Raw genomic sequence first — 25550 nt, forward strand, 5'->3', positions numbered from 1 at the left:
ACTCCAAAACGTACAAACTCTGAAGCACGTAAAAACTCCATAGCACATACAAATGCCGAAGCACAGTTCAGTTAACGCTACATTAGAAATTTCTTTTGTGCATAATTTTATATTATTGTTAATAATAAATTAATTAAAGCAACAAAACAACCTGAAGAGCCGGTTGGGAGCTGAAAGAGCCGGCTCTTTTTAGTGAGCCGAGCCGAAAGAGCCGGCTCTCTAAAAAGAGCTGAAAATCCCATCACTAATCAGCAGCACTGAGTCCTGTTGCTCTTAAATCTATTTTCACCTGTTTAGCAGGAGTGGGGCGGGTGGAGGTTTGCCCGGTGCTGCAGCGGTCATGTTAGTGGGGGGGATCCGGGGGTTTCTCTCTGAATTTCACATTCCTGTGGCGGCTTGCTAGGTGCTTGCTAAACTTTGAAGTTTAATTTTTCACTGTAGAAAGAAATTTTCTTCCCACGCAGAGTGTACAGCGGACGCTAATGTTTTTGTCACTTTTTACGGACTGAAACTTAACGTTAACATGTCCACGCTGTAAATGCTGCATGGTTGTACTTTTTCCAGTACTCCATATTATCCATGGTTGATCTACACATGTCTGTTGCTGCCACGGATGTCGCACGCCCTTACATCATCGTCACCAGACACTCTCACAAACAAAATCACAACTGTTTGGTAACGCAGTAACGCAGCGTGCTTACGGGAAAGTAACAGTAATCTAATTACTGGTGCTGTCAGCATTAATCTCAGTAAAATGATGTTAATGCCACAACCACATTAACGCGGCAAATCTCCGTTAGCTAGTTACCGTGTATATGACTGCCAGTGTTGGGGAGTAACGGAATACATGTACCGCCGTTACGTATTTAAAATACAAAATATGAGTAACTGTATTCCGTTACAGTTACCGTTTAAAAAGGTGGTATTTAGAATACAGTTACTTTGTTGAAATAAATGGATTACACGGCGGTACTTCCCTGTTTCATATTGTGGCGGGTCAGGACTTTTTGGGTTTTGTTTGACAGCTACGTTCTGTTGTTCCAGGCAGCAGCGTTACGGTTGCCATGGTTACAGGGTGACGCTCTCTCTCTCTGTGTTTCCTGGGTGAGAGAGGCCTTTTTGTTGTTGTTGTGCTAAGCTAACAGGCAGAATGCTACCGGTGTAGCTCTAAAGAATGTAGCATCATGGGCAGTGTAGTCCGTACTGCAGGGAGAATGGACTGCCATACCCGTTATGTGTCTGTGAGCGAGGGAGGGAGAAAAAGGAAAAGTACGAGCTGTCATCGAGCAGAAACGGGAGCTGGAAGCATGTAAATATAATAATAACCACTGCAGCCAAGAAGAGAGCCTGACGAGCCCAGCTGTAAGTAAGCTATTAAGACTCGACTGTACACCGTGTTCGTGTTTTCCTCTGAAACAATAAGTTCCATTGGAGCAGCCTTTCAACGCCTCTCTCTGTCTCTGCTAGCAAAGTTGACCCAGACAACAAAGTAAAGCTAGTTTTCAGCTACGAGCCGACACAGAACCCACCGTATTAGCCAGAGGTCCCTTTACTACGGTTCGGAGCCGCGGACCTTCAGTAACAGTAATAAATCACAGCAATAGTACATTCATGTAGTTGTAAACAGCATGATAATATATTAAGTAATCCAAAGTATTCAGAATACGTTACTCTCATTGAGTAACATAACAGAATACGTTACAGAATACATTTTGGGGCATGTAATCTGTAATGGAATACATTTTAAAAGTAACCTTCCCAACACTGATGACTGCACGGCGTCAATGCGTTAATGAGCTAACCGCACTAACGCGTTGACACTGTGCAGCCACATGCACGGGGCGATCCGTGGCAACTTGCTAACGAAGATTTGCCGCGTGAATGCAGTTATGCCGTTAACGGCATTTTAACGAGATTAACACTTACAGCATTACTAATAGTTTTAAAATAGTAATCTATTACATTACTTGTTACTTGAAAAAAGTAATTGGATCTCTGCTTATGACCCTGTACAAATAAACTTTCTGACATCTTGATTCACAACAAGAAAGATAACTTGTATAAAACATTTCACAGACACAAACACATCGACACTCATATCACATCACCTTTAAAAAGAATTCTTCCTATTTCCCAGTTCCACCACATATAGGCTCCTGGAAGTGATTTTAAAAACCAAATGCTAAATTTAGAATAAAGATTAGTGAAAAGAAGATGCAAAAATGAATGGGTAAAACAAGCATCCCCATATGGAAAAGAAATAGTAAAAACTTACATGATTTACTCATGAAAGTGGCCACTTTCTCATTACTTTCATATATTTTTTTAGTAAGTATCCAAAACATACAAGTTTCATTATATAATTTTTCAAGGGATCTTATATCTGTTTTCACTCTTGTATGCTTTTCATACAAGTTTCACACAAGACAGATACAAACTTTATAAGATTTATATATATCTTTTCCATATGGGTAAAACAAGCATCAGATGCTCCCTCAGAAAATCCTTAATAAATGGATGAATAGAGGGGGCATTTGGACAGATTTTACCTGCATGGAAAGTTATGGATATTAAGAACACCCTTATTGCTGACAGTGTAGATAATCAACCATGCAACCTCACACTCACCCATTTAAAATCAATTTAATACACATTGGGACTGTGGGAAGGAGCAAACACACACAGCAAGAACTCAGGAGGAAGCAGGTCTCGATGCTGTTTGACGTGGATGAGGTTAGAGAGAAGGTGGGTTGCACTAGAAAATTCATTTTATTTATTTATTTATTTTTTAATTAATGGAGAATAAAGACAAATATTGAGTTTGTCAGCATGTTCAAGTTGAAAATAACAACATAGCAGGAAAAGTTCTAATATCAAGAAATGGAAGCAGACGATACAAAATTTATCTTTCTTACTGAAGTCATTAAATAATACTGTGAAATAACATTAGAACCCTAAATGGCAGCTAAATCCACACTTCCCTTTGGTCACTTTTTGTTTTTCAAATTAAAAAAAATCTAAAATATCCAAAATTGTTTATTTTATTTGCCCACTTAAAACTGGAAATCGCATGGAAGCTTTTCATGGTAAACTGCTTGGCATAAGGAACAAACTACCACTCAACACCTTCACCAAATTCAAAAATCATTTGGCAGATAATAATGTTCCTTTCAGACTCTGACTCATCATGCATGCACAACACAAGTTTATTTTTCACATATATCAGAAAAACCAAAATAAATTTTGCATACAGACATTTCGAGGAACAAGACATTTTGCTTTCAACATAAAAAGGTACAAATATCCTCTTGATAATGTTGGCCACCCGCTGAGGTTTTGAAAGCCTCTTCAGCTGCCGCAACATCCCATCTCATCACCGACTGTCTCATTTCTAACCCTAATATAGTTGCTGAGAGCCACATGGACTGTTGTGTAACTTTCATTCTTAGATGTTTCACTCTTTCTTGATAAATGCTCGATGTACATTTGTCTCTCTTAAATAGCACACATCTTGCCACCCACTTTCTTTTTCAAAATCATGCTGTTTCACAGACTTTCACCTTACATTCGAAAAAGCGAGTTAAATGCAAAATTATACTGGATAAAGCATGCACATGCTCATTGTGTTCTATTCTGGGCTTTTATAGTTTGTGTGTAAGACAGCGGTCAAGTGCACCTACTGGCATTAAAATGGAGTAGCATAACAGCTGGAAGCAGAATAAGTGCAATTCAAAGTGCTGTATAGACACCAGGAAATCCATAATGACAGTGTTCAGTGTGTTTGTTATACAAACAGACTTGAAGCTACCCTGAAGAAAATTCCACTTATCAAAAGAGACTAATATTCATAGAAGTATGAATACTATTTGGTTTGTTTTTCAATGAATATGATTGGGTAAGGAAGGAGGTTAAGTCCTCACTGGCTTTCTGCATTTTTGGGTGCCTTAATGGTGACTGAAAATCAGGAATGAAAATCAGTAAAAGCAAGCCGGAAAACATGCTTGTGTTGAGGGAGACGGGTGTAACAGTGAAGAAACAATGAGCAGATGTTTCTATTTTTTGGCTTACAAAAAACAGAAGCTAAATGTTAACTATGGCGTTATTTTTGTGCCTCTATTCTGAGCGCACGTAAGAAAAAATTGCAAGTGCAAGTGTTGCATTTTGAGGTGAAAATTATTTTGAGCGAAGAAAAGTTTAACTTGAGTGACCAAAATTCATTTCTGCGTGCAAGAAATGTATTTCAGTGTTTGCTATTATCCATATACACACTATAACAGCTCTCGCTCAGTTGTTGGCATTTGCTCTTGCTCAGATCTGTGCTCTGTGTGTGGACCTGCTCTCAACATCTCTGCTTCATGCACGCTCAACTCTCTGCAACACCGTTATAAATGTGCCACAAAATCAACCAATCACAGACTTGGATGCAAAAATTCTGACTGGCTGTTTTTCAATTCAATTCAATTTTATTTATATAGCGCCAAATCACAACAAAAGTCGCCTCAAGGCGCTTCATAGATACAGAGAAAAACCCAACAATCATATGACCCCCTATGAGCAGCACTTTGGCGACAGTGGGAAGGAAAAACTCCCTTTTAACAGGAAGAAACCTCCGGCAGAACCAGGCTCAGGGAGGGGCGGGGCCATCTGCTGTGATTGGTTGGGGTGAGAGAAGGAAGACAGGATAAAGACATGCTGTGGAAGAGAGACAGAGGTTAATAACAGATATGATTCAATACAGAGAGGTCTGTTAATACATAGTGAGCGAGAAAGGTGACTGGAAAGGAAAAACTCAATGCATCATGGGAATCCCCCGGCAGCCTACGTCTATTGCAGCATAACTAAGGGAGGATTCAGGGTCACCTGGTCCAGCCCTAACTATATGCTTTAGCAAAAAGGAAAGTTTTAAGCCTAATCTTAAAAGTAGAGATAGTGTCTGTCTCCTGAATCCAAACTGGAAGCTGGTTCCACAGAAGAGGGGCCTGAAAACTGAAGGCTCTGCCTCCCATTCTACTTTTAAATACTCTAGGAACAACAAGTAGGCCTGCAGAGCGAGAGCGAAGTGCTCTAATAGGGTGATATGGTACTACAAGGTCATTAAGATAAGATGGGGCCTGATTATTTAAGACCTTGTATGTGAGGAGCAGGATTTTGAATTCTGGATTTAACAGGAAGCCAATGAAGGGAAGCCAAAACAGGAGAAATATGCTCTCTCTTTCTAGTCCCTGTCAGGACTCTTGCTGCAGCATTTTGGATTAGCTGAAGGCTAATCTGAGACAGGATATTTCTATATTTTTGTCTCCAATCAGCTGCTAGCTACTGCATTCCAGAAACACGGTCCAGAATGTAGCTAAATCCAGTGGAGTGTATGCTTAAAATGCGATATTAAATAAGTGCTAGTTGAAGTGCTTTTAATAAAGTTCAAAGGTGCTCCTAAAGTGCTGTACAAGTTATAATACAAATAATACTAGTAAGGGAGTTCTCTACTTTACAGGTATAGCAACATTTCTAGAACAGTAAACCCAGTGAGCACAGTGGGCTCTATCTGAACTCCACCAGTCTGTATGCTAGAATGGCCAGATAGCAGCCAGCTGAACTCTCAAATTATGAGAAAAAATTCTCTGGTCTGATGAAACAAAGAATAAACTCTTTGGCCTGAATGCTAACCATCATGTTTGGAGGAAACCAGGTACTGTCCATCACCTGGCCAATAGCATCCCTACAGTAAAGTATGGCGTGGGATGTTTTTCAGCTACAGGAACTGGGAAACTAGTCTGGGTCACAGGAAGATCCAGCAATATCCAGATCGGGTTTATAATTATAATAATGGATTGCATTTATAAAGCGCTTTTCAAGGCACCCAAAGCGCTTTACAATTCCACTATTCATTCACACACTGGTGGAGGCAGCTACAGTTGTTGCCACAGCTGCCCTGGGGCAGGCTGACAGAAGCGAGGCTAAATCATGTTTATAAATATTTCTTCACATCATTATGAGACGCAAGATTGAGGCCTTAATGCGTGTTTTGTTTGGGTTTCCACCGGCGTGGAATTACCAAAAATAGAGAGGACATGGAACTTATGAAACAGGAAAAGACCGCCGTGTAATCCCATTATTTCAACAAAGTAACTGTATTCTGAATACCACCTTTTTAAACAGTAACAGCGGTACATGTTTTCTATTACTCCTCAACACTGTATCCAGGACAGAAACACCTGCATTATGCTGCTACCACAGCTTACTTCAGCTCTTTGCAAGCCTCTGCAAAGACACCATCCAAACCCCAGCCCAGCAGACAGACCCTGAACTTCAACAGGTAACGAACAGATGAGCAGCCAGGCTGAAGCTTCTGTTTTTACCCTTTTATGTACCTAAAGTAGAATCACTGTGGCGGTCACTTTAAAGTCTCTTTGAGCTGGTTTTCATCTTTGTTTGAGCTGTCAGCTTTGAGTTTATGAAACCTGACAGCACACTTAAATACAAAAGAAAAGATCATATGTGTGTCATCATTAGGGCAGAGATTTGTGTTGTTCTGTGTACCGTATAGATTTATATTATTGACTGGTAATTATAAGATACTCAGGTCACTCAGGAGAAATGAGAAAGTAATGTAATGAGATGTGTAGCAAATTACTTTCTCTGGCAAGTAATTACATAATATCGTACATTCTTTTTAATAATTAACTATCAAAGCACAGCCAATGAGAATGGCTGCAATGAGAATTCTGTCATCATCAGTATATGAGCTAAAATCATTAGAGACACTTCAAAGAAGTTTCAGTAACCCGCATACAGCACTAACACTGGAAAGAACAGGCTTACCTATAGAAAAGTTCAGGATATCTCTACAACTAGTAATAAAAATGCTGATGAAAATAAATGTGTCATATCAACAAATGGGATTTTAAATATTTCTCTTTATGTGCTGCTTTTTTTTTTAACACAACAGGTTTCAGGAGCTCTTTATGGATCATGGTGAATGCATTGGATGCATTGAGTTTTTCCTTTCCAGTCACCTTTCTCGCTCACTATGTATTAACAGACCTCTCTGTATTGAATCATATCTGTTATTAACCTCTGTCTCTCTTCCACAGCATGTCTTTATCCTGTCTTCCTTCTCTCACCCCAACCAATCACAGCAGATTGCCCCGCCCCTCCCTGAGCCTGGTTCTTCTGGAGGTTTCTCCCTGTTAAAAGGGAGTTTTTCCTTCCCACTGTCGCCAAAGTGCTGCTCATAGGGGGTCATATGATTGTTGGGTTTTTCTCTGTATCTATGAAGCGCCTTGAGGCGACTTTTGTTGTAATTTGGCACTATATAAATAAATTGAATTGAATTGAATGAGTCCTTCATTGAAACCTTAAACTTAAATCAACCCGATTCTTTCAAAGTGTTGGTGTGATGACGAAGGAATATATTTATTAAAGAATTGGATGATTAAAAATGAGCCTGTACATGGATCTCTTCTGTTCAGAAAACTGCATGCTGCAAGCAGCTAGCTGTAGCCAACTCCCAAAGGAGAGTGCATATCTTAGCAGTACACAACGTTTAATATGATAATGTACATCGATGTGATTGGTTAGAACTGGTGGGGAGAAGTTGCTTGTTTTGCAGAAACTGAGCTAAGAGTTGGCCGGGACGATATCAGGCGTCAGTTATCGTGTCTTCGGCTGCCCCACACATTCTTTTACACTGATATTGATAAAGGTTTCTAAGTAGTGTGAGCGACTAAGCATTAATTACCAATCAGTGAAAAACTGTAGATTCTACTGATCCCAAATAAAAATCAAACTCAACAAAAGACATTACAGTCGAAATAAAATCAACCAGATATTTAAATATGATTTAATTATTTCATTATGATTAGACTCATAGAGGAGAAGGGAGCCGGAGATCGACAGACGGATTGGTGCGGCGGATGCAGTAATGCGGACGCTGCACCGGTCCGTCGTGGTGAAGAGGGAGCTGAGTGTAAAAGCGAAGCTCTCAATTTACCGGTCGATCTACATCCCTACCCTCACCTATGGCCACGAGCTGTGTGTAGTGACCGAAAGAATGAGATCGCGGATACAAGCGGCAGAAATGAGCTTCCTCCGAAGGGTGGCTGGCCTCTCCCTTAGAGATAGGGTGAGAAGTTCGGCCATCCGGGAGGGGCTCAGAGTAGAGCCGCTGCTGCTCCACATCGAAAGGAGCCAGCTGAGGTGGTTCGGGCATCTGACAAGGATGCCTCCTGGGCGCCTCCTGGGTGAGGTGTTCCAGGCATGTCCCACCGGGAGGAGGCCCACGGGGCAGACCCAGGACACGCTGGAGAGATTATATCTCTCGGCTGGCCTGGGAACGCCTTGGTGTTCCCCTGGATAAGCTGGAGGAGGTGGCTGGGGAGAGGGAGGTCTGGGGCTCTCTGCTTAGGCTGCTGCCCCCACGACCCGGCCTCGGATAAAGCGGAGGAAGATGGATGGATGGATGGATGGATGGATTAGACTCATAATGACTAACGTAGTCATTATGATTTGCTGTATCTAGGGGCGCCTCGAGAATTTTTTCATAGGGGTGGCCATATGAGGGCCACTAAAAATATTGGGGTGGCTTACCAAAAACAGAACTTCAAGTTTAATTATGCTGTTGTCAAATATAGGTTACATGAAAAATATGGCAATAAAGAGAGAACAAAAATAATTACATGCCTAGTTAATTTCCTATTATTAAAGTTGATGTCACTAAAAATAGGTACATATGAAAACTAAATGAGGTTTTAAAAATCCATAACACTGTTTTAAGCACGAATAAACAAGTTAATGTTTCAACACACTGTAGGGTGTCTTTCTCTCTTGTGCTTACCTTTATTCTTATCTTTACCAACATAGGTCTTGCAAAAGATATCTGCCTCCCTTTGTGGCCCTGGCCGTATCTGTCTCAGCTTTCAAAAGACTGAAGGTCTGCATGAAAATAAAAAAAATAAAATACTTTCTTTTTTTCTTTCTTTGCCCCAAGTTTTACTTACTCCAAAATTTAATGAAGCGGAAACAACGTTACATACATTGATTTCTGAACTTTCACTACCTCATGACCCATTGACCTGATTGGTCGCATTCCTCATTTGTGGAACAGTCCAAAGCCAAAGATGGAGTCGCATCACTATGCTCTGTGCTGGAACTACATCATTTAAGCACCGACCATAAATGCTGTCTGGCAGAAGAGGGTTTTGAGTGATGAAGCGAGACTAGAGAGGGGAAAATGGCAACACACTTGTGCTCTAAAACCCTCCATTAAATGTCTCAAGAGGAGAACAAACAGAGACTGTGTGTGTGTGCATGTGCGCACTCGAGTGTGTGTTTATGCTGTATGTTACAAGGAGAAACTGTTCACATGCTCTCAGCTCGTTATAACTGGCTTGTTATAGTCAGTTATATGCAAAACACAAAAGTTTTGACTGTGTGGCGAGTAGGATTAGTCACACTTACCCATTTTAACTTGGTTTCACTTCTACATCAGAACATAAAAGTAGATTAGAACAAAAATATTTTTTTACAATAACCAAATTATTATTTATTTACTTAACTTTACCTCTTCTTCTTCTTTCAAATGCTTCCTTTAACAATTACAACAGCAGGTCATCAGCCTCATATTAACATTATTATTATTATTATTTAGAGAAGGCTGCCAGGCAGCACAGTCATTTGGTGGTTAGCACTGTCACCTCGTAGCCAGAAGGTTTACTGATTTTGAACTGAGGCTGTGGCATTTCTGTTTGGAGTTTGCATGTTCCCCTGGTGGGTGCTTGGGTTTTCTCTTTCCACTCTGACTTCCTATTAAAGTCCAAAGATATGATTGACAGGGATTCTAAATTGGCCATAGATATGAGATAAAGGCCTTAAATTATACAAAATAATAACATTAAACATTGTATGAATGTATTGTTAAAACACGACTTGTACTTTAAACTGCTTGGAGTTGTCAGTAAGATTAGAAAGGCACTATATTAATGTGAGTAAAATATGTAAACACTGGATGCAGCTTGATGATGAAAATTATTTAAGGATAAAGGAGGAGGACCTAAGGGGCCAAAGTCAGAAGAACAGATATATATTTATATATTTTCTATTATATATATTCTAATCTGTTAATTCCAGTGTTGGGAAAGTTACTTTTAAAATGTATTCCATTACAGATTACAGATTACATGCCCCAAAATGTATTCTGTAACGTATTCCGTTACGTTACTCAATGAGAGTAACGTATTCTGAATACTTTGGATTACTTAATATATTATCATGCTGTTTACAACTACATGAATGTACTATTGCTGTGATTTATTACTGTTACTGAAGGTCCGCGGCTCCGAACCGTAGTAAAGGGACCTCTGGCTAATACGTCGGGTTCTGTGTCGGCTCGTAGCCGAAAACTAGCTTTACTTTGTTGTCTGGGTCAACTTTGCTAGCAGAGACAGAGAGAGGCGTTGAACGGCTGCTCCAACAGAACTTATTGTTTTTGGAGGAAAACACGAACACGGTGTACAGTCGAGTCTTAATAGCTTACTTACAACTGGGCTCGTCAGGCTCTCTTCTTGGCTGCAGTGGTTATTATTATATTTACATGCTTCCAGCTCCCGTTTTTGCTCGATGACAGCTCGTACTTTTCCTTTTTCTCCCTCCCTCGCTCACAGACACATAACGGGTATGGCAGTCCATTCTCCCTGCAGCACGGACTACACTGCCCATGATGCTACATTCTTTAGAGCTATACCTGTAGCATTCTGCCTGTTAGCTTAGCACAACAACAACAACAGGCGCTCTCTCACCCAGGAAACACGCAGAGAGAGAGCGTCACCCTGTAACCATGGCAACCGTAACGCTGCCGCCTGGAGCAACAGAACGTAGCTGTCAAACAAAACCCAAACAGTCCTGACCCGCCACAATATGAAACAGGGAAGTACCGCCGTGTAATCCATTTATTTCAACAAAGTAACTGTATTCTAAATACCACCTTTTTAAACGGTAACTGTAACGGAATACAGTTACTCATATTTTGTATTTTAAATACGTAACGGCGGTACATGTATTCCGTTACTCCCCAACACTGGTTAATTCTTGAGGTGTGGTTGTAGCTCAGGAGTCAGAGAACGACTTCTACTAATCAGCGGTTTGGTGGTTCAGTTCCTGGCTGCTCCACTCTGTGTGCCAAATGTCCTTGGGCAAGATAGGTGCTCTCCTATGCATCCATCAGAGAGTGAATGTTAGATAGAAAGCACTTACGCACTTAATAAATGTTATGTTATGTTAATAGCTGTGAAATTGGCATGTTGTATAAAGCAGTTTGAGTGCTCAGGTAGAGTCGAACAGCGCTACGTAAGAACGAGCTCATTTACCAGTGGAGATTTTACATGAAAATATAGTGAAGCAGGTAACTTTTATTGTCAGTCTCATAATAATGATATTTAATGCGCCAATAGGAAAATTGTCACGGCCCTTTTGTGTCTTTCTCTCCCTCGTGAGCTCTCCACTACCTGAGTTTGTGCACGTGTGTGTATGTCTTCTTAATGTGCTATAATATATAATATATAATATAATAAATATACTTTTATTTATTCACGCCACATGAAATGTAATAAATAAATCATATAATACAAAAACCAACTATTTACATTTCAACTTTTAACTATTTAATTTTTCAGCTTTTTCCTTTTAAACAAATTTAAAGTGAAACAACACAAAACACTGCAAACCACAACACAATAAAATATAAATTAAAATATGCAAAACAAAAAGAAGATGCACATTCTCTGGGAGGATTTTTTGGGAGTGTTTTCCTGCTTGGAATTGCATACACAGGATTCACTGCATGAATAAACTTTCTGAATTCTTTATCATCCGCAACTGAAAATAGTTGCTGCACCTTTCTAATGTGACGATCTTGTCTCTTGTTGTTGTCCCTGGCTCTCTTTCTCTCTCTTTCCCTCCCGCTTTGTTCCTGTGCTACTGCGAGTGTAACTACCGCCCCTCCCCCCTCAGAGAGAGAGGGTGAGAGAAAGAAAAAAACACACTTGCCTCCTTCACTTCAAAGAGTCGGCTCTAAGAGCTGTTTTACTCGCGACCGACACATCACTAACAGCTGCCCTTTTACTTCATTTTTCAAAGAAAGTCCATATGTGATCCAACAAAAAACGCACACTCCATGTCAAGTATTAGACCTGCCTTTCCATCAGAATAACCTGTGCATATTTCACAACAGCTGTACAGCAGCCACATCACATATTCTCAGACAGCATACTAAAGACGGTTAATCCTAAATCCTACTGTATGTCTTGAGGTCTTTTATATTAATGGTAGCTCATCAGATTTTGCTAATGGAAACAAACAGTTCTCCCCTGAACTCTTATATAAATTCATATCAGTGACTGATAAATTGTAAATACACGCAATAATATTACATAACAGAACACCAAAATCATTTTGTTTACAGCTTACATGTGTGTAACATATCAGCTAGCCTTACCAGCATGAACAAGCCACACAGTGAGCAGATTAATTAACGTTGAACTTCTAGTTAAGCAAATTCAGTAAATGACATAAAAGGCTCGAGACTGTCCTTCTCATGCAGGAATACCAACGCTTACTCACAGCTCCTCAGAGAACAACTCCTCACCCGCTTGCGTCTGCGATCTCATTCTTTCGGTCACTACCCAAAGCTTGTGACCAAAGGTGAGGTTGGGGATGTAGATCAGCCGTTAAATCGAGAGCTTTGCTTTTACATAAAGGCTATGTTCACACTGCAGGCGAAAGCGCATGAAATCTGATTTTTTTTGACCCTATGCGACCCATATCCAATCATGGTGTGACAGTGTGAACGGCACAAATCTGATCTGGGTCACTTTCGTATGTGGTACTGAATCCGATACATATCCGATGTTTTAGAAAGCGACTGCTGTTTGAATGGTCAGGTTGCATTAAATCCGTCTTTTACGTCACTGACACAAGACAGACGGTAATTATTAGCGCCCGAGAAGACATCGTGAACGCTTCCTGGCCATCCAGTGTAGATGTCAGTGAAACTGTTGGGAAGACAATGTTGGAGAAACGTGAACATTTTATTTGTACTGTATAATCTGCAGATTCTGACAGAAATCTGCAACTATCCTTTGAAGCACCGCTCCTCTAAAACAGCAATAAGGATCATTATTAGGTTATCTACATTATTATGTAAATAACCTAATAACTTAAAGCAAAAATTGGGAAACGTAAAGACCGAAGTCTTTATTTTAAGCGCCATCAGTCAAACAATATTGTTTGCTCTGGGTCTAAACAGAGCGTGTTGTGTGTAACGTCTTGCTGCTTTTGCACATGCGGGTCAGAGTCACCAGGTGGAGCACCTCAAGGCCGGGCACTCTGAACTATCATTCGGCGCAATTTATACACAACTTTCAGGACCCATTCCCTGACCCAATGGCACAGCGAACGAACCCTGTCATCCACTGAGAAAAACTCCAACATGGTAATAAAAGTTAAAGTGTTTTCACATCCTGTCCCCTATTCCGCCCATGTCTACTATCTCCGGGTCCCGTTTGACAGCTTGGTTTGCCTAAAGACTGATCCTGCCCTGCCCAGACCTCTGCTAGTGGAACCTGCTATGCACCAACAGTCACCAGAGGAGAATGTATGACCTGCTGAGCTGCTTTAGCCAAACCAGAGTGTCCTGAGCTAGTGGGACAGTCTGGGCCATCTGAACCCAAGCCTGTGGGTCCCTGGGCATCTGATCGTGTGCCTGAGCCTGAACCCATGTGCTACACTCCACCAGAGCCTGAACCTAAGCCAGAGCCTGATAGTGCAGCCAGATTCCAAGTGCCTCCATCCCCGCCGCTGGCGTCCAGAGTTCTATTGTCTCTGCCGCTGCCCTCCAGGCCAAAACCATCATCATGGTCATGGTTTTGGGCCCACTTCACTAGAGGGGCCCAGAATATACATGGCAGTTTATTCGTCAAACTAAACTTTGTTAAACCAAATACCATAATTCACTTACTAGATCCCTGCTGTAACGGCAACCTTCGGTCCTTCTTTGCCGTTTCTGCAGGACGTAAAGTTTCTGACTCGTGCTCTTGTTAAGTCGCTTGGATGCCTTCCGGTAGCAAACACGAGGCGAAGGGAAAAAGGGGCAAAACATTTATTTTCCATACAAATCGAAAGGTACAAAACAAATATCTCTGGTGGGAGCTCCGTTTACATTCCCTCTATGTTACAACAAAAAAAACCCCATTAAAACGGCGACGGTCAGAAAACTGTTACTCCACGTCTTGCTTGCTTACCTAACCTTTTACCCACACCCCTCCGCATGCGGGCCAAATACACACCCCCTTTCCGACATCTATCAACACTTTACAACAACAACAGACTAACAAAGCAGGATTAATTTATGGAGCACAGCCTATTACATTACAACATAAAATGATCAAGATTATAATAGAAACTTAAAGATCATGACAAATACTTAAATATGGCATGATGTAACTGAGTAAAATATTGGCCTGAACTTGGCTCCAACACCTGCTATCACTTGCTGATACAATAATGGTACTAACTTCAATGTATGCTACACTGATTTAGAAACCGAAATCTCCGTATAAAATGTGAAAACATTTTGCGCTGTTACACATGCTCATCCTTCATAGGGGGAGCACATATTCAAAGTTTCATAAAAATGTTCTAACATTTGGGAACGCATTAAAGATGTTGAATATTTGGTCTAGCTATATCCAATATGAATAATTGTTCGTGACCATGTAGCTTCTGTAATACCCATAACGTCTAATGTATGACGATTGATACACGATTTATTGAATGAAAAGGTTTATTGGAATCATATTCCAATTCTAACCTCTGACCTGTTGTCCATTTAAACCTGCCTCTAAAGAATATAAATGTAGCTAGTTAAAATAATATTTGTAGTGGTATAAATCCATTCTTGATCACAAAAAATAAATAAATAATTTGTTAACACAGATTATCCTTTCTGAATTTTCTCAGGTTTCGAGGAGAAAAGTCTACTTATAAAGGCAAGTGATCAGGAAGAGACAGCACTGCATTGTTACACCCATTAACAAAGTCATTACATTCCCAGATTAAAACCTGTTAGAAATAATGATGGCTAAAACCCAATGAAGTATGCAGTGCTATTTTTTGCAATCAACAGCCAGAGAGATGGACTGTGTGAAAAAGGTTGTCTTTATCATACCACTTTGAAATACAACAACAAAGAACATAAAATTCTATGAACACTTTCATGAATATACAGTGCTGTGAAAAAGTATTTGCCCATTCCTGATTTCTTTCTTGTTATTGATGTTGTTGGTTTTTTGCTTCTGTTTTTGTTAATGTTTTTTCCCCCATGTCAAAGTGAAGGGTTTTAGATTATATAACAAATGTATAATATTAGACAAAGATAATCTTAGTAAATGCAAAAGACTCTTCATTGTGGGTTAAGCAGCAGCTTTGGTGTCTGACAGTGGCATTTTCATGATTTAGCATGAGTTATCTATGGATAATTCATGGTGCATCCAACTAACAAGACATTTCTTTTTTTGATCGAGTAGTGACTAGATCTCAGAGTCATAGAGGGAAATTAGACTGCGTTGACAGAAGTGTTAAAATGTTGGGTTTGTTGATTATATAGAACATTTCCTAGTATTCCTTAAAGGCTATCGATATCACTGGTCAAAGGAGCTTGCAAAGAAAAGCGTCTGGACTTCTTTAAGTTACTTGAAGACGTTTCACCTCTCATCCGAGAAGCTTCTTCAGTTCTAAGGTCAAATGGTGGAGAGTCCCAGATATAAACCTAGTGGGAGTTTCCCCTCACAGAGGGACAAAAGGACCCCCTGATGATCCTCTAATCGCCTGAGACAAGGTGTGAAACTGGGTGTGGGTCCCAATCAGCCAGAGTTTCGGGTGAGTTCATTGTGAAACCTGGCCCCACCTTATCATGTGATTTCCTGAGGTCAGATGGCCCAGGATGTGAGTGGGCGTTAAGGCGTCTGGGGAGGGAACTCAAAACTGGATTATAGATGGCAGACAGTTGGTGTCGTAAACCACCGCCTCTGTTCAAAGATGGTCGCTCACAGTGGACATAGATGCTTCTTTCACTCCTCTTTCAAACCATCTGTCCTCTCTGTCCAAAATGTGAACATTGGCATCCTCGAAAGAGTGTCCTTTATCCTTTAGATGCAGATGGACAGCTGAGTCTTGTCCTGTGGAGGTGGCTCTTCTATGTTGTGCCATGCGCTTGTGAAGTGGCTGTTTGGTCTCTCCGATGTAGAGGTCTGGGCATTCCTCGCTGCACTGTCTCTGTTTTGGAGTTTTGTCTTTCGGGAGAACCAGTTTTTGTCTGAGCGTGTTGCTGGGTCTGAAGTACACCGGGATGTCATGCTTGGAGAAAACTCTCCTGAGTTTTTCTGATACACCGGCTACATAGGGGATGACAATGTTGTTGCGTCTGTCCTTCTTATCCTCGCTCGCTGGTGTCTGATCTTCTTTTCTGAGCCTCTTTGTTGACTTTAAGAACGCCCACTTAGGATAGCCGCACGTTTTAAGTGCTTCCTTTTGTGTGTTCCTTCTTTTTTCCTTCAGGCTTAGAGGGAACATGTCCTGCCCGGTGGTGTAGGGTCCTAATTACTCCAAGTTTGTGTTCCAGAGGGTGATGGGAGTCAAAAAGGAGGTACTCTGGCTGATTGGGAGCCACACCCAGTTTCACACCTTGTCTCAGGCAATTAGAGGATCATCAGGGGGTCCTTTTGTGCCTCTGTGAGGGGAAACTCCCACTAGGTTTATATCTGGGACTCTCCACCATTTGACCTTAGAACTGAAGAAGCTTCTCGGATGAGAGGTGAAACGTCTTCAAGTAACTTAAAGAAGTCCAGACGCTTTTCTTTGCAAGCTCCTTTGACTACGATGACCTGGATGACTGAGAACCTTCACAGACATATCGATATCACTAACTTCTGGTTTGACATAAACTGTCAGGAAAATTAAAAAATATTTCCCTTTAAAGTCCATGGTATCAACAATTAAATAACTACAACAATTTTACACAAACTGTGTTTGTAATGTTAATACAGATACAACGGTAATGCAAACTCTTTAGTGTCCCCAGATAAATGCCTTAGATGAGGTCATGGTCAAAGTTTCAAATTGTGAGATCAGTCTTCTGTAAATGCTTGGAGTTGCATTTATTTGGCATCATTTGTGTGCAAAATGACATGTGAATGTTAACTCAGGTCTAAGAAGATTTTCTTTGTGACTGTTCATGGCACACAGGTCCTTCTTTGGATATGAAAACTAACGTGTAGGTGGTTCTCTTTTTTTTAAGAATACAGTGCTGCAATGATGGTTGTTATATTAAACTCTGTCAATGTGTGTGGGACAAAAGACTGCAGTTTTTTGTACTGAACTCATTAAGTATTTTTTAAAAGCATTGTAAATGAGCAGAGTAGATCCACTTCAATCAATGATGATTGTAATACCCAATTCTAGCACAAGGAAACTATTGATCAAATTAAATTCTGGATAATGTAGCTGCCATATTTAAACAAAAATAAATAAAAATTGACATAAATAAAAAATGCTGGCTGTAAACAAGCACATGGTATCTAAGATAAGACAAGATAACCTTTATTAGTCCCACGCATAGGGATGGGTATCGTTTAGGTTTTATCCGATACCGGTGCCAAACCGGTACTTTTGAAACGACGCCGGTGCTTAAACGGTGCTCGAACCGGTGCTTAAAGAATGGAGAACACAAAATTGGTCCAAAAACCTCTCATGTTCAGCTGTTTTTTTGTAAAAAGATAACAATGTTAGCCTTTTCTGCAGCTATGGGGCATATATGGTATCACTCTTGGCTGGAAGCAGTGCTTAAACAATGGAAAAAACACAAACTTTGTCCAAAAACCTCTCATGTTTAACTGTTTTCCACTTTTTCTTTGGTCATTTTAGTCTTTTTGTCCAGGGTGAAGGGAGTATCTGCCATCAAACAAGAAGACAGCCGCATGTAGCTATGATCATGTTTGCTAGTTCACCTTACATGCATTAATGTAATAACGTGGTTAGCCTACTCAACTTAAATTATACACGAACAACATTAAGCTACTCACGCAGAGAAGAACGGCTGCTGCTGCATCATCATCATCATCATTTCTGCTACACTGGCAGGGCTAGGGGCCAGGACTCTACTCTTCGGGTTTTTGTGGGATGTTGCAAACTCCGGGTCTGATAACAGGCACCACACCCGCAGTAGATGTGCTCGGTGTGAGGTCTCGCAGCAAGCTATCAAATACGGCGCATTTTTCGGCTTTTAAAAAAAACGCTATGCGTCGCCAGGTGTTTCATCAGATTTGAGGTGTTACCTCCTTTGACAGTATCACAGTATCAGCTTAAAGCACTTGTTGCAGCTGCTGAGTTTGCATCTTTTGCTGTGAAGTACAGCCAGACTTTGACCGCTTCGCCTTGGGCGTTTTTAATCTGTAGCTCTGCTCTAAAAGAACGTACGTACCTGGACCCGCCTACTATCCTCGGAAACGTAAAATGATTGGCTAGAATTCAAAGTGTATCACAGCTCAGGAAAAAAAAGCACCGAAATAAAGCACCGAAATGTGCGCTGCTTTTCGGTCTGGTTACTACGGTTTATGTCAGAACCAATACCGGTACCCATCCCTAGCCACGCATGGGAAGTTTGTTTTGTTACAGCAGTGGACAGTGCAAAGTTACATAGAAAAAATAGAAAAAAATTCTACTATATTCTGTAGCAGAATAATATTACAAACCAAGTCATAACACCACAATCCTTCCATTTCTATGGCCTCATCATCATCAGTGCATGGTGACATGATGGAAATGAGCACTGTTCACACAATCCAATTTCATATAACTCTACTATATGAGAGAAAGATTCAGAGCAAAAGTGGTTTGTGTTGTTATTTGATATTCCACTGAACTGAGAGCTGAAGTTTACTGTTTTCCTGTTAGTAGAGCTGGATAAAGAGCAGGTTCTCTACTAATGGGAAGGTCGTTTAGATCTCTGGCTCATCTGGATAACTCATCCTTGAGTACACACGTCAGAGGGAATGAAGCTTGTCGTAAGAAAGTGCCCTGAGGGTTCATATACAATCCAGTAATTTAGTGATAAGAAGTACAATATGAGAAGTTTAGATATGAAACAATTAAAAAACACACAAACCAGAACAAAAATGTCTGTAACAGGAATGGCTAATGGAATAAATTCTGAAATAATAAAAAATAATAATAAAAAATAATAATAAAAAATAAGGGTGACAACACAAAGTTTCATATTCATCAATAAACTGAAAAATGATGCGATAGAAAAATTGAGCACAGAAAATCAGGAGTAGCAGGTCCTCTGGGACTGATTCATGTCTGAAAAAGACTAAACACACACACACACAGTCACACAAGACAGGCAGCATGTGTTAATGATGCAGAAAGACTGATAGGCAGCCTCATGCTAGCTTTCCAGTGGACAATTGCTACCATATATTACAGCTTAAACTGAGCATTGAAAGCAAATTGTGTGCCACTTGCAGTTTTTATTTCTTCAGCAGCCATAGTCTTTAAGTCTAACAGAATCCGAATGATCAGCATCAAAGAACATCAGCAAGGCTGTTTGGACGGCATTAATGTACATGTTATTAATTTAAAAAAAACATCAAACTAATGATAATTTGAGTATAAAATTATTGTCTAAAAATATTACTGAGTTAATAATTTCTTAGCAATTTCTGCCCATTATCTATATATACCATGAGGGAACAGCTATAACAAGAATTTCAGAGATATTGAACCTATTAGTTGGTTAGTTAATAGTTTAATTTTGCTGATGTGGCTGAGCCAACTGCAGAAAGTCTCGCATTCAAAGCTTACACCAATACCACTTTGAATATAGTGGCTTATTTTTTTAAGTGTTAACAGAACACAACAATAATTTCTCGTATTTCTGGGACACATCTAGGGCTGTTGAATACCTGTTAAGGGTCAAGTGTTGAAGTTGACCTTTTTTAAACCTAACCAAGATCCCAACAAGACATGAACCATGGTCTCCTGCCTAATTAAGGTGGGATCTATGTCACAATAACTCCTCAGACCTCTTAAGATCCACTCTGTTGATCTCTAAAGGGGGTTGTGACCAGTGTTGGGTAAGTTACTTTAAATTAGTAACTTAGTTACATTACTGGTTACTTCTATCAAAAGTAACTCAGTTACTTCAAGTTACTCGTTACTTTCAGAGTAACTAGTTACTAGGGAAAGTAACTTTGGTTTTACTCAGAATTCTCTTGTTAATGTGTTGCTTCCGTAACTGGATACCCAGCCAGACTGCCAGTCTTGTAGCTCGCTTACTTGCCACAAGTGCACTGTGCCACCTACCAATAGAAAGGAAAAAAATAATGTGCATATTTCCACGAGAGAAATCCCACGCCTGATTCTATCCTAGCCTGCTTTTTACATCCAACACAAAAACTGCAGTCGTGGTGTTTTCGATTGTACTCAGAACTCGGAAATTCTGCCTTCTGAATAGGAAGATATAGGTAACACCAGACTGCAGATGAGCTGCATACAGGGCTGGACTGCCCCTGCACAGTTACCAGCTGTCATCTCCTGGTTTCATCTTCATGTTTCCCTCTCACCACATATTCAAACCAATATCATGACCAGCAGGTTTACAGCTGTGGCTCCAGCAAACATCAGCTGATACTAGAAATTAATATTAAATAAATTCTAACAACAGCTGATCAAGCTTAAACGTGCTGCTGTTGTTTACCGCGACATCCGCTGGTTTCCTCATTCTGGCGCAAAGTGGGCGATAAATAAACAAGAGAGAAAAGCTGATCATTGATCAGTTTCATGATTGAAGTAGAAACAGGAGAGGGAGGGGGAGATGATGAGAAAAGAAGAGGCAGCTGTGCAGCGTAAACACAGAATAAATCCAGCTTTGTGTCTTTTTCATTGTAGCTGAAGTCCGGGACAAACTGTTCCTTTTCACCTCAATACGAAACGCATGATATTTTCTCTGAATACGAGACGATTCTGTTTTTTACAGGATGGTTGGCAACTCTAATAATTAACCTTATGAACAAAATAAAGTTCAACATCAGTAACATAGCACCCACCCAGCTGTATAGAAACTCCGTCATGCTAGCTAGCACGCAGTACGAAAAAGTCAGCACAACCTAAACTTGGTTCATATCTGACCCAGATAGACTGCAGGTCATAACTTCTTACCTGAAGTTCAGGTCACCTGACACTCTTGGACCAGCGGCCGCCTCGGGTCTCTCCTCTTGCGTCCCCTTTCCCTCATCCACCTGCTGGCTTCCACCACTTGCTAATGTTACTGAATCTGTGGAAGCTCCGCGATAGCCACCACACGAAGTAACAAATAACGAGCCTATCTAAATCCCAGTAACGACTAACGCGTTCCCGGTTTTGGCATAATAACTAGTTACCGTGCTCGTTACCACAATAATAACGTAGTTACTGTAACGCGTTACTTAATAATGCGTTAGTCCCAACACTGGTTGTGACCACTTCAGGTGTGACAGGAAACCATACAGCCCAACACAGGAGGCATCCCAAATGTGGCATCAGACCAATGCAACCAACATATCAGGAAACAGTGCATGAAGGGGTTTCTATCACCAGCTCTACGATTAGATCAGAAAACACTCGAGTTATGAAGAGGCTTTGGGGCACACGTCTGCAGCCGGGGTGAATTAGTCTTCTAGCTGAATCATGCGAGCTGCTCTTGTAATTGGTGATGAAGGGCCTCTTTGCTTATGCAGCACTCTTACTGAGAGCTTGTTTGTGCCACAACTTGATTAACATAAATTTCTTAGTGAGCCAGATGAAATCCCTGTGTTCTCAGCTAAAACAACTGATGCCCAAATATGTGTGAGTCCTGCAGATTGCACTTTTAGATAATACATTTTTCCCATGTATGACTTACACACATGCAGTATTGCTTGATTCTGACCATATTTTATGTGGACACCACATGCTAAAATCGTCTGCCTTGGTTTTTTTCTTTTTTGGACTGAAAACTCTCGCAATCAAATGAACAGTGAATAATTTTCAATCACATTAAGAGACTGAAAATACATTTCCTGGAAGGAGTTTTTAACACTGAGAAGTAAGCCGTGTTTTCTCCCTTATTAGTAGTATCTATAATAGTATACTATGTTTAGTAGGATGCCTTATTATGCAGAGATCATTGCAGAATGTTCCACTGTTTTGGATGTGATTATATTTGTTTGTGTAATGAAGCCATCTGCTTTCTATTCTCTCTGTACAATTCCATTAATTAGTGCCACAGTTGATATTAGAAACACAGTATTGAAAGATAGCGGGAGGGGAAGTCTGGAAAGATTAAGAAATGATGAAGATAGGTGGGGAGGGAGAGTCAGAGGTAGAGCAGGGAGAGAAGACAGAATGAAAGGAGAAAAGAAAGAGGAAGAAAATGAGCATGGCTGGGAGTGAATGTGAATGCAGATGGTTATGAAGCAAAGACAGATGGCATGTCAGATTGATTATTGTTACCAGCGCTGCATGATAGATACAAGTTGAATACTGAGCTCTACCCTTATTTCAGATGACATAGAGTGATAGAGACGTGTCAATTCGCAGGGTTAATCTCAATGTCATTCAAACTGTTCTGAACCATTTAGACTTGTCTGTTTGTGCCAGCTCATTCATTCCTGACAAGTCGATTACACCTGTAAATAAATCGAGCCCACGTTCTTGCAATTATGCTGCACACAGGTGGGGATATGATGGCAGCAGTGGCAGATGTGCATGGCCACGGTGCTTTAGCATTATCTCCTCACAGGAGAAGGGAGCATTCTCTCCAGCCACATTATTTTATACGGGCGTCATTTCAGCTACCCCATATGGGAACAAAAGCAGCTTACGGCTGCAATTCAGCATCCAGTGTGAAATATCAAGAGCTAAGTGACAGCTGAGAATATGTTAGATGGACAGTAAGTTAGCCATAACATGAGTTTGCTATCCACTTTAATTTTACAAAGTTTCTTCTTTACAAAAGCACTTTTGAACTGTGGTCTCTCTAATCAATAGAAAATGTTACATTTAACACAAAAAAACAAGAAAAAAGATTTAAAGTAAAATGCTCAATTTGGTATTTATTCATTATAAAGAGTACCTATAGTATGACATCGTCGCACGTGTTGTAAGTAACTTTACAAAGACATGTAACCCAGCAGAAGGAGTTCCATGAATATGAGGAATGAGGAACCTATGGAATCTTTGATACCCAGCATCTAGACTTACAGCAAAACAACTAGTGGCCCAGTGTTCCAATATACAGAAGAAGGAACTACTCTCATGGCTAGAGACTGACAAGGTACAACTCAAATGCTACAGCAAGGGGGAGCCAGGACAACAGGTCAGGGGGGAGTTATCATGACCACCTCCACCTGAGATTGGGTACCAGGTTACAAGTGCGATGGAAGAAGGATCGTGGAGTGTGAGAGGAACTGACCTGAAGCTTGAAATCTGGATCCTCCATAGCAGGTTACCAAGACTACGTGAAGTACCCTCTGAAGATCTACTAGATGATGTGAATGCAACACTACGGACAATACATATTGTGACTATTTCCAAGAGTAACCAGCTGATCTACACCACGGCAGCAGTAATCAGTGAGATGCTTGGCTACAAGTTGAACAGCCACAAGGAGAAGGAGACTAGAGGCCAAGATCAAGGTAGCACAAAAGATGGGTAGCCAGCAATCAGAGCTGCAGAAAGGTGCAATAAAGAGGGTGCATTGGCCAGCCGCTTGAAGAGGTACACCAGAGAAATAGAAGGCAGGAGAATTAACCAGTTGCTCTCCAGAGAACCAGCCGAGGTAGACTCTCAGTGGCAAAGGAACAATATAAGAACAACTCCACCAAGGCAGGAGACAGAGCAACACTGGAATATGAGAGAAGGACACAACAGATAACGGCAATGCTCAGTGGCTACGGATCTAAGAACAGACCACAGCAACCTGCCTGAACAGGGTCCAGTAACCATCAGAATGGCAGACATTGAAGAAAGCCTCTCCAGTATGAAGAGTTGGACAGCACCAGGCCATGGTTCACACCTACTGTCTGAAGAAGCTGACTGCACTCCATGAGCGTCTGGCAGTACAAATGAAACAGCTGCTAGTCGATGAGAGACACCCAGAATGGCTAACCGAAGGCCGGACAGTCCTGATCCCCAGGGATCCCCAGAAGGGACTGGTCCCATCCAGCTACTGTCCAATAACCTGCCTCAGTACCAAATGGAAGCTCTTGTCAAGCATCATAGCGGCTAAAATGAACAAGCACATGGCTCAGTACATGAGTGGGGAAAGAAAAGAATTGGCAAGAGTACCAGAGGAGCAACACACCAGCTACTGGTAGACAGAGCAGTCACCCCAGACTGCAAGACTAGGCAGACCAACCTGTGCACTGCCTGGATTGATTACAAGACTATGACTTGATACCCCACACCTGGATTCTGATGAACAACCCTAGAGTCCAACCTTAAGCCAACAGCAAAAGTCACCATCAAGTGTAGGATATACCAAGGAGATGCTGCGTCCCCACTACTCTTCTGCATAGGCCTGAAAACTCTGAGTGAGATCATTGACTAGACTGGCTACGGACACCGACTACGATTGGAGCAATTGTCAGCCACCTCCTCTACATGGATGACATCAAGCTGTATGCCAAGAGTGAACGAGTCATGGATTCACTGATCCACACCAACAGAGACTAGAGACTAGAGAAGTGTAGTCGGATGACAATGAAGACAATGAAGGTAGTCAGAATTTAGGGGCTCGAACTACCAGAAGGCAACATTGCAGACATCGAGGACAGCTACAAGTACCTGGGAAGTACCAGGCAGAAGAAACCCAAGAAAGAGAAGCAAGAGGTGGAACCATCATGGAAGGACAAGCCCCTGCACCGTATGTACCACCGGCATATAGAGGAAGCAGCTGACATCCAGAAATCCTACCAGTGGCTGGACAAAGCTGGACCGAAAGACAGCACAGAGGCACTAATCATGGCAGCACAAGAACAAGCTCTGAGCACAAGATCCACAGAGCCTGGTATCTATCACACCAGGCAAGACCCCAGGTGCAGGCTGTGTAAAGATGCCCCTGACACAATCCAGCACATAACAGCAGGGTGCAAGATGCTAGCAGGCAGGGCATACATGGAACGCCATAACCAAGTGGCCGGAATAGTATACCGAAACATCTGTGTCGAGTATGACTTGGAAGTCCTGAGGTCAAAATGGGAGATGCCCCCCAGGGTGGTCGAGAATGAAGCTCGAATGAAGCTAGGGCTACGTTCACACTGCAGGCAAAAGCGCATCAAATCCGACTTTTTTGACCCTATGCGACCAATATCCGATCATGGTGTGACAGTGTGAACGGCACAAATCCGATATTTTCAAATCCGATCTGGTTCACTTTCGTATGTGGTACTGAATCCGATACATATCTGATGTTTTAGAACGTG

Source organism: Neolamprologus brichardi, chromosome 9, assembly GCF_056152115.1.
Source record: "Neolamprologus brichardi isolate AB-2024 chromosome 9, ASM5615211v1, whole genome shotgun sequence".
NCBI classification, from domain to species: Eukaryota; Metazoa; Chordata; class Actinopteri; order Cichliformes; family Cichlidae; genus Neolamprologus; species Neolamprologus brichardi.